Source organism: Miscanthus floridulus, chromosome 4 (genome assembly GCF_019320115.1).
Source record: "Miscanthus floridulus cultivar M001 chromosome 4, ASM1932011v1, whole genome shotgun sequence".
Taxonomy (NCBI): Eukaryota; Viridiplantae; Streptophyta; class Magnoliopsida; order Poales; family Poaceae; genus Miscanthus; species Miscanthus floridulus.
In genome coordinates, this window is record NC_089583.1 from 17504385 (window position 1) to 17514225 (window position 9841).

General features: G+C 44.9%; 1 long non-coding RNA gene across 1 annotated transcript; it reads left to right on the forward strand.

Annotated features, from left to right (window-relative positions):
• The first annotated feature begins 3325 nt into the window (after positions 1-3325).
• Positions 3326-9584, forward strand: LOC136549485 (uncharacterized). Its single transcript, XR_010781924.1, has 7 exons — positions 3326-3750; positions 4489-4558; positions 5211-5377; positions 6387-6464; positions 6695-8630; positions 8741-8800; positions 9044-9584. It is a non-coding gene; the product is annotated as an uncharacterized lncRNA (long non-coding RNA).
• The last annotated feature ends 257 nt before the right edge of the window (positions 9585-9841 follow it).

Below are 9841 nucleotides of genomic sequence, written 5' to 3' on the forward strand. Positions count from 1 at the left end.
TAACACATGTGCACAAGGTGATACACTTGGTGGTTGGCACATTTGAGCAAGGGTTAGAAACTTCACCGACGGAGTGTCCGCCCGTAGAGTGCGGACAGTCCGACGGTGCCACTGGCGCTCTATACAGAAAAGACAGGGGTTCACAGAGTGACCGAATGCTGGGTTCAGAGTCTGGTCAGTAGCAGCAGTGAGCACACATCTCGGTCTTGTGACTAGACGTTGGCGCAAAGAGTGACCGGACGCTGGCTGGGTGCATCCGGTCAGTGCTGACGTATGCTGACGTGAGGCGCACAGAGGAAACGTTGAGTGACCGGACGTCGGGTGAGTCCGGTCGAGCCTGACCGGACGTGTCCGGTCGTGGATTTCCATGAATGGATGCTTACTAGAAACGACCGGACGCTGGGGGTCCTGTGTCTGGTCACTTCGCAGCAGCGTGTCCGGTCATCACTTGACCGTTGAGATCCAGCGATCGGTGTTTGAAGCTGATGACACATGGCAAGCATCGGGTGACCGGACGCTGGGGTCCTGCATCCGGTCGAACTGACCGGAGCGTCCGGTCACCCCGAGTTGTGCCTAGTGAAGGGGTATAATGGCTCTATTTCATGGGGGCTTCTATTTAAGCCCCATGGCCGGCTCAAGCTCACTCTCTTGGCCATTTGCATTGATATAGCAACCTTGTGAGCTTAGCCAAAGCCCTCCCACTCATCTCCATCATTATTTCATCATTATTGTGAGATTGGGAGAGAATCCAAGTGCATTGCTTGAGTGATTGCATCTAGTGGGCATTCGTGTTTCGTTGCAGGATTCACTTGTTACTCTTGGTGGTTGCTGCCACCTAGATGGCTTGGAGCAGCGAGGATCGCTGAGCGGAGGTTGGTGATTGTCTCCGGCTTCGATCGTGGTGATTGTGAGGGGTCCTGTGCCTTCCCCGACGGAGAGCCAAAAGGTAACTCTAGTGGATTGCTCGTGTCATTGAGTTACCTCACTTGTGGGTAGGTTCTTGCGGTGTCCAATTGTGTGGACGAGGTTCGTGCAACACCTCTGAGCCGCCGAACCACCAAGTGTTGGTCGACACAACGGGGACTAGCGTGCCAGCAAGCACATGAACCTCGGGAGAAAAAATGGTTGTCTCTTGCCCTTTGGTATTCTCCCAGTGATTGATTTAGTATTCATCTTGTGATTGGTTTACTCCTCTACACGGTGGTATAATCACCCTACTTTTATATTCTTGCAAACTAGTTATGGCAAGCTCTTTAGTGTAATTAGAATTGAGAGCTTGCTTTATTATTATTTTAAGTTCATCTAGTGGAGCTCTTTAGAGTAGCAAGATTGAGAGCTCTTAGTGAGTAGTAACATTGCAAGTTGTGTGCCTAGTAATCATTACAACTAGAATTGTTGGATAGGTGGCTTGCAACCCTTGTAGAGCTACAGCAAGTTTGCATTTCGCTATTTGTTATACTAATCAAATTGCTCTAGTTGATTTGTAGATTTTTAAATACGCTATTCACCCCCTCTAGCCATATTAGGACCTTTCACAGCTCACCGAGCACCATGATTCAACCATAGAGGAAAATCATGGCATGGCTCGGCCCCTCTGTTTTTATCGAAAAAAGCGCTTGAGGGAAGACGATCACAAAGACGAGCCGACCCTCGACCGGACCTCTGCTACGGGCGAGGACTCAGGGAAAGTTAATTCGCACGGAGACCGAGCGCACGGTCGCAGAACGATAGACCCTAGAGGGGTCAAAATCAGGAAAGACCTTTTCTGACCCACCAAATCTCACGGCTATACCCCCGAGGGGTCCGATCTCGACGAAAGGGAATCACCGTCCCCTAATCACGCCATGGGTGACAAAAGAAGGCCAAGGCCATCAGAGTCCTCCTATTCGAAAAAGCCTCTAAAGGAGTATTCTATTCCTCCGCAGGGTCGAGGGCTACTGTCGGAGTCAATACTAGGGTACTCGAAGAGGAGGAGCTAATGACCATCAACATTGATTCATCCGAGCAGTCAAGGGCACGACTACAGCTCCAACCGACCCTAGGCGCGCAAGCTCCGACTCGCCCGACCTCTGGGGGAGGGCTCCGCCTCGCCCGACCCCGAGGCCACGGGCTCTGCCTCGCCCGACCCCAGGCGCGCAAGCTCTGACTCGTGCGACCTCTAGGGGTGGGCTCCACCTCGTCCGACCCCGAGGCCGCGGGCTTCGCCTCGCCCGACCCTTGGGTTTATGCTCCGCCTTGCCCGACCTCTGGGGCGAGCTCCGCCTCGCTCGACAGGGACCCATACCACAGCCAGCCACTCTAGGTTCAAGCGTATGTGCCTGGGTCAAAAACCTGACACCAAGGAAGAGACCGGCATGTCCCGATGCAACCTGTAGCCATGACGGGCTATACCTGAGGATTCACATCAAGAACAACGTCGAGCATACCGGTGTTGTTCTGCCTAACCCTTGTACGAACAATGACAGGCGCGCCAGCTCACCATGACGTCCGCTGCGACGGAATGGAACGTCATGATCGGCAGACGACGCCTGCGCATGGCACCAGTGGCGGACAAGACCGCGACGTGGAGCTATCCCTGATGACATCTACAAGGTCGGCGGGACCCACATGAAGGATAAGGACCCGACAATCCTGAGGGACTTACTCTCTCTCGTTCTTCTCTTTTTCTCCGCTGTAACCCGTGCTTTCCCTTTGCCTATAAAAGAGAAAGCGGGGCGTCCCATGAGTGGGACGAGGAAAAAAGCCGAACCCGATCCGACCTCGAACCGATCAGATCCAGATACACACAAGAGCAGCAACCGAGCTCTTAGGACCCGTTCGCTCCTTTCACCAGAGACTTGGGACATGTCCCTCTCTCACCTGTTTATAACCCCTACTATAAACTTTCAGTGCTAGTAACACGAGTAGCAGCGACGAACTGAACGTAGGGACATTCTGCCCGAACCAGTATAAATCTCATGTCCTCTAAGCACACCATCCGAGCCAGACGCACAATATTAGAAATTTACTTGTCGGTGGTCACTCGAAACACCGACAATAGCAAAATGGTGTACCAAAAAAATCAAAGTGACTTATAATTTAGAACGGAGAGAGTATATATTATGTCTAGATACATAGCAAAACCTAAAAACAACTCATGTATCTTGAAAAGTCAAATAACTAACAATTTTGAATGAAAGGAATTGTAGATTTGGATGGATGTAAGGAATACAAATAAAATTCTTTTGCACGTTTTTTTTTTTGAAATTCACTGGGTACATGTATAAATTAAAAACAAGAGAGCAGCACGAGCAAACGGCCTCCCAGGATGGCCACACTAGCAAAAACTTTTTAGGCCATTGGATGACACTAAACGCTGTACGGCTGGCTCGGTGAAAAATATCTGCCTCCGCCCTCTCCCGGCGTGGTTCTCTCCCTCCCTCTCTCTCTTCCTGTCCCGACCAGCTGACCAGGCTCCTCTCCCACTCCCGACGCTCGTAGCCGCGCCCTGGCGCGGGCGCGGTGGCTCAGGCGAGCGCAGCACGTCGGCGCGATGGTGCGGGCGCCCCTCGGTGCGGGTAGGCCCCAGAGGTGGGCGTGGGCTCGGACGTCGGTGGGCGCGACGGGGTGTTCCAGCGTGTGCTCCGGTAACTCCACGACCAGATCTGGTGCCTCCATGACCAGATTTGTCCATTCCACAATTGGAGCGTCCGTATCCGGTGCCCCCGCGGCTGGATCCGTCCATCCCCTCACCGGATCTCTGTGTACTGGGTAAGCTCTCGCTGATGGACATGTCTTTTTTTCCACGTATTGCTATACTTTTCTCCCAATGCTTATTGTTCCAAAAACATGGGAAGATAATGCTAATATCATGGAGATCCGGTGCGTAAACATATGTAGGGAAGTGGGAGATAATTCACCTACCTATGCTAATATCATGGAAGATAATTCACCTACCTATGCTAATATCATGGAAGATAATTCATCTATCTATGCTAATATCATGGAAGATAATTCACCTACCTATGCTAATATCATGGAAGATAATTCACCTACCTATGCTAATATCATGGACCTATGTAGACATAGCGTAAAAGCAAAGTGATTTGCAATACTGTGTTGGCCTTGTTTTTTTTATTGGAGCACCACTATGTTTGGCCCATGTAGAAAGCTGAAACTTCTATATGTAAGGTTCTTAGTTTATTAGGTAAAAGTAGTGCACAATAAATCATAGGTCTGGTACCCTACATGATTTCTATTTCTACATAGCTACTTACTAATATCAGATTACTATAAGTATGGTCTGTTCATGGTTTATTGATGCCTTGAACACACTCTTTTTGTTACTGCATTGCTAGATTGAAGTTTGAGAGCACAGAAGTACCTCAAGGATTGATTTTTCTATAAAATCCATCGAGCATTTTTTTTGCCATCCTATGAGTGCTTGAAAATTTTAGTAGTTTCTATTTTTCTATCCTATTTGTGATTCTATTTTTATGTTATGCCCAGGTGTACAGTGATGCTGAAGCTAAGACAATTAATGTTCTCCTTGTTGGGAACCTGGTGAAGGCTTATCAAGGTGATTACACTATTAGTTCAATGCTTATGAAAATGCTATGATCAGATACATAACTACTTATGCTGATGGTGCCATATCAGGCTAGGAATCTCAGTGTAGATGTTGTTTGTCTCTACTATTTTAGTGTCCCATTCTAGAGGCTGGACCATTTTACAACATGTGCATTTCTATGGCTACCAAATAATAGAGCAATTGAGCATTCACAATTTTCTGATTTTGCAGAGATGGACCACTAAGGTGCGTAAAATACCTGCACTTTTCTCTTTGCTTTGCCACCTTCGTCTAATTATTGCTGGAGTTCAATCATGTGTTCATTACAATGCTTACAAATATGGATTTGGTCCCATACCTTTTCCCAAACTACTGTTAGGAATTTTAACCATTAAATATTTGATTTTAGATTGAGTTTTATTCTCACCAACCAAACATCAAGAAATCTAAAAAAAGGAAACCATTTCATTTTTGGAAAATACATAACTGTTCCCAGTGCCTCCTACTTCTTTTCCATGGATATGAAAAATAAAGTTATTTCCTAAAATCAGATTGACGCTCTTAGCAAAATGGCTCTAAAAGGATTATTGTACCAATTGACAGTTTCCTGTTGGGAATTCTGCACCTTTTGTTTATCTGATAGGTTCTTTTTTTCTTCCAGCGAGCAGTTGCAGAAAGTTTATAAGCAAATCTTGGGCGCCATACTGTTCACGAGTTTCTGCTTTGTTGTTGGTCGAAACAAGTTGATGGATACAACAAGGGAAACTTTAGCTGCTTTTGCATATAAAGACATTACAGTTCTTGCAGCATCGTCATTCTCCTATTAAGGTATGTTTCAGATAGTGTAGAGTTATGCCCTATGCTTATTGCTTCCTTTTGTTTTTTGTTTGTTTTTCATAAATATCTTAGATATACACTTCAGAAAAAGAAACATGATTCAATTCACGTGAAGGGCTTAGCATAGGTAGGTGAATATGATTTCACATATTATTTACATCTGCAGGAAGGCACAATATTGTGCATTTAATGGTATGCAACTAGTGTTGGCCCTCGATCTCCCTGCACAGGTGAGCAGCGAGCTCACCAACACACCCACACTCCACGGCTAGAGGTAGAAGAAGAGAGAGTGAGCACAGAGCACACACACAGTACACTCAAGCACTTGCTGAAACTCTGAATATGTGAATGTGATGCAGCTGAACTGCTGCTGGCTGGTACCTTTTCCTTCTATTTATAGCTGATAGAGACTACAGAAAACAGCCCTAGTGGCTTTCCTAGAAATTACCTAAAAGAAGACCTTGACTTGCAGTCAAGTCTTCTACTGAAACAGCCTAGATGTTGCTATGCACTTGCAAGGAAATTGCTTCTGTGCAAGGCCAGCAGTGGACAACAAGCAATTAACCTATTGTCAACCTTCTGTCCCAGCAAAATAAACAAGGACAGCAGTAGATTATCTTACAACTAGGTCCCATATGTGCTGATGATCCCATATTAATAAGTACACTGTCTTTCCTCAGGAAATGTGGTTAGGTTTCAAAAGTCAAAGTTGCTTTCGGGGTTCACTGAACTACTTGCTTATGTAAGACCCTTCCCTGTACAAATTTTGTGGTAGGCAAAATGCTGAACACGAAGTTCCCTTTCCATGGGGTGGAGTTGCAGCTAGGATGTTACTGAATGAATGGTCCTATTTCTTTAAGCAAACTGAAATACTATAGCTACCTCCGACCTTAGGTTTTTTAGGATAAGCTTTTCCATATTCCTGTTAAAATCTTTCACATTTTTTGGCAATTGATATGTGATGCAACACTAACATTTACAATCTTTGCCAAGTATACAGGGTGATCTCTCAAATATTTAGGATGGACTGAACAGTCACGGGCTTAGATAAATGGTTAGCTCTATGAAGGTATCTCAGGTACAATCTTTCCCTGCATAGGATTATCGCAGGCTCTCATATTAATTATCTCAGGTTCAAATAAGTTTAATTCCTTTAATATTATGTTGTACTTAAGATTCTAATCGTTTTTTTTTGTTCTTAGCTTGGTTTCAAAACTATATATTATTGATGTCCTTATTCCTGTCACTTATTTACCACGGTTTTACTTTCTCTATTATTGCAATGGATCTAATGACTTATTTCTGCAGCTCAATGTGCTATAGGACTTGTGCAGATGAAACACCTGGGGGAGCAAAGGATTTTTCCATTTTCCTGGTTTGTTTAAGCTCCTGCACAAATGCCATTCCTCCCCTTTTGCCTCTTTTCTTTTTTTAATCGATCCCTACCCTTTGAGCAGTAAAGGATATTGATTCATTGATTTACATTGTTATCCTTTCAAGGGAAAAAATATGTTGTTGCTGGAGCACCTTTTTGAATTTACCTCTCTCATATAGTTAGCCATATACAAGCTAGCCCTTGCTTATTACCTTGGTTGTATGGCCATGTTTGTTTAAGCTTTTCTGAGTCTGGCTTATAAGTTGAGCAGGATTATATGATAAGCCACGATCTAGAGAATCTACTGTAAAAAAAAGCTAGGCGTTTGGCTGCTCTAATTATTTCGGATAGGACATTTTGTACTGGGAACCCTGGACTTTTCTCAAACTGCGTAGTACTATTTACTAATATTCATGTGAGTCTATAGCCTTGCAACTGGACCCAAATAAGAGTTTCTATTTACGTTCCTGTCCTTCCAAATCGACGCAGGAGGTAGGCGGTAGGGAATGAAGTCGGTGGTGGGGGAGGGAGCCGGTCGTGGAAGGCGCTGGCTCGAGACCAGATCCGGCAGGGAGGCGGCGGAGGGAGCGAGCTCAGCTGCGCACGGAAGGCGGCGGCGGAGGCCAGAAATGGCAGGGAGATGGTGGAGGGCGGCGGCGGAAGGGCGGCTTCACCTGCGCATGGGAGGACAGGTGTGAGCACCTGCGCACGGGAGGACGGGGCGAGCACCTGCACATAGGAGGACGGGGGAGCACCTGCGCACGGGAAGACGGAGGGGGAGGCAGCGAACGCGAACCCGCGTTTTCCAAATTGCGGGCCTTGGCTCGCGTTTCGGCTTCCGTTGCGGGCAATACGCGAACACGAACGTGCGATCGCGTTCGGGAGGCCATCGCGACCTGTTTGGCGGGATTATCCCGCTTCTCCCTGTTGCAACGCGTGTTTAAGCGGAACCAAACGGGGCCTGTCGTATGTTACCGAAGGCGCCTAATTCTGATTTACTACGTGATGATTTTCATCTCCTTGTCTTCAAACTGTCATGGCTGCAGATTCATATACATCATACATATGAAACAACACTAATCCATTTGGTGATGCTTACAGCATGTCTTTTCTGTTTGCAAAATTAAATTGCGAGATTGAATCCCCAAATTAAAGTGCAAAATTAAACTCTTTTCTGTTTGCATGTCCATTTGGTGATGCTTACAGCATGTCTTTTCTGTGATGCTTACAGCATGTCTTTTCCTGTAGGAGTAGGATAGAAATCCCCAAATCTTGTGATTGAATGTATGTTTATTTGAGGGAAGTTTCTAATGTGTTAGATCAGCTCGTATCAAGTTGAAATTTTTTACAGATTTGCAAATAACTGAAAGGAATTTCGGCTGTGTTAGATCAATGAGCAGCATGCAGAAACAACAAAAAACTGAAAGTAATGAATTTGCACTGTTAATTTTTTTTTCTATTTTACAGATATGCTCTTCCCTGTTTGTTGTATTCTTAAATTATTGAACCAACTACTAAATGGCGGCTGTAGGAAATCATGCAGTAAACTACTGAACCCTGTTTGAATTGTGGCTAGCATCAGGGTGTATGATTAATTGAGAAATAGTGTTGGTAGGCTGCCACACCCATTTGAGCTGAATCTTTATGCAGAGTGGTGCATAAAAATCCATCTGTGCTTGCCTTTAAGAGATGTATACATGTTGTCACATCCTTATGTTTTTAATCAATTTAACCAGCTTATGTTAGCTACCAGGCTATTTTTAATGAATTGCAGTAGCACAATCATGTTTTTGAGTACCGGGCAGTTCTATGTTTGAGAGGATGGTCTACAACTCTGCATGAAGCCATTTTTGTAGCGAGAAGTGCAATGTAAGCATAAAACAGTTATAATACTTGGGTCCTTTGAGAACAGGCTAGACATCCTGTAAATTCAGATAGCAATGCTTACTGACATGTCCTATTTCACTACATTTGTGCAGGACAATAGTTACCTGGCATGTGTGAGTTGTTTGGTGTGAACCTGATGCTTCTGTGCACCTGTGAGTACATTTGTGCATGACAATAGTTGGTCATGAGTCATCTTTAGTAATCTCATCAGTTATGTTTAGTTAATCTCAGTTCTGAACCTGAGACTACGGTATCTGAACCTGAGACTATTGTAGAACCTGAGATTGATCCTTATCTGAAACTTTGAAGTGACATGTTCTGTCTCTGTTCATTTTGGTCCTTGTCTGTTGTGTTCATATTCTATCTCTGACCATTTTCTTATCACTTGCATGCAGTGTGAATCTGCAGAGGTGATGCTTGTGATCTCACACATTTGAATGTTTAGTGTGTGAACCTGATGCTTGTGCGAAAGCTTCCTTTACATCTGAAGCCTTGCTTTGACCTTATGTATATATAGGAGATCGAATGAATCTGTTCTGCTATAATTTTAATCGGCCACATAGTTTACGGTAATGCTCTCTAACGAGCGTCCGTTTGGGTGCACACACGCCTTTGCTGGGCCTGTGGACCAGGTCTGACTGGTCCAACTCCCCTCATGGCTTCTCCATTTTATTAAAAAATCTGGTTCGCTTGTTGCGTTCGATTCCAACGGGAGGGACCCGTCTCGTGTCCTGTGCCGCATGCCTCGCGTTGGACCCGTCTCGTGTAGCTCACCCTGCCCGTGCCTCGTGCCATGCTCCCCTGAGCTACGTTAATGAGCCTTCGTTGGGTGGTAGCAAGTAGATGAGCACATGTTGCAACTGTATGTTTCATGCTTTTTATATGTATGTTGCTCATGCTTCACTTGGATGTTTTATATGTTGCAATGATTATACACGTATGTTGTAAGTGTATGTTTCAGCTATTTTAAATGTGTTGCAAGTGTTTTATCTGGATGTTGTATATGCTGCAGTGACTATACATGTATGTTGCAATTGTATGTTTTAAATGTTTCGGCTGTTTTAAACGTATGTTGCAAGTGTTTTATCAGGATATTGTATTGTTGCAGTGTCTATACACATATGTTGTAAATGTTTTATCTGTTTCAGATGTGTGTTGCAGCAAATGCTTTATGTTTGTTCCATGAGCATGAA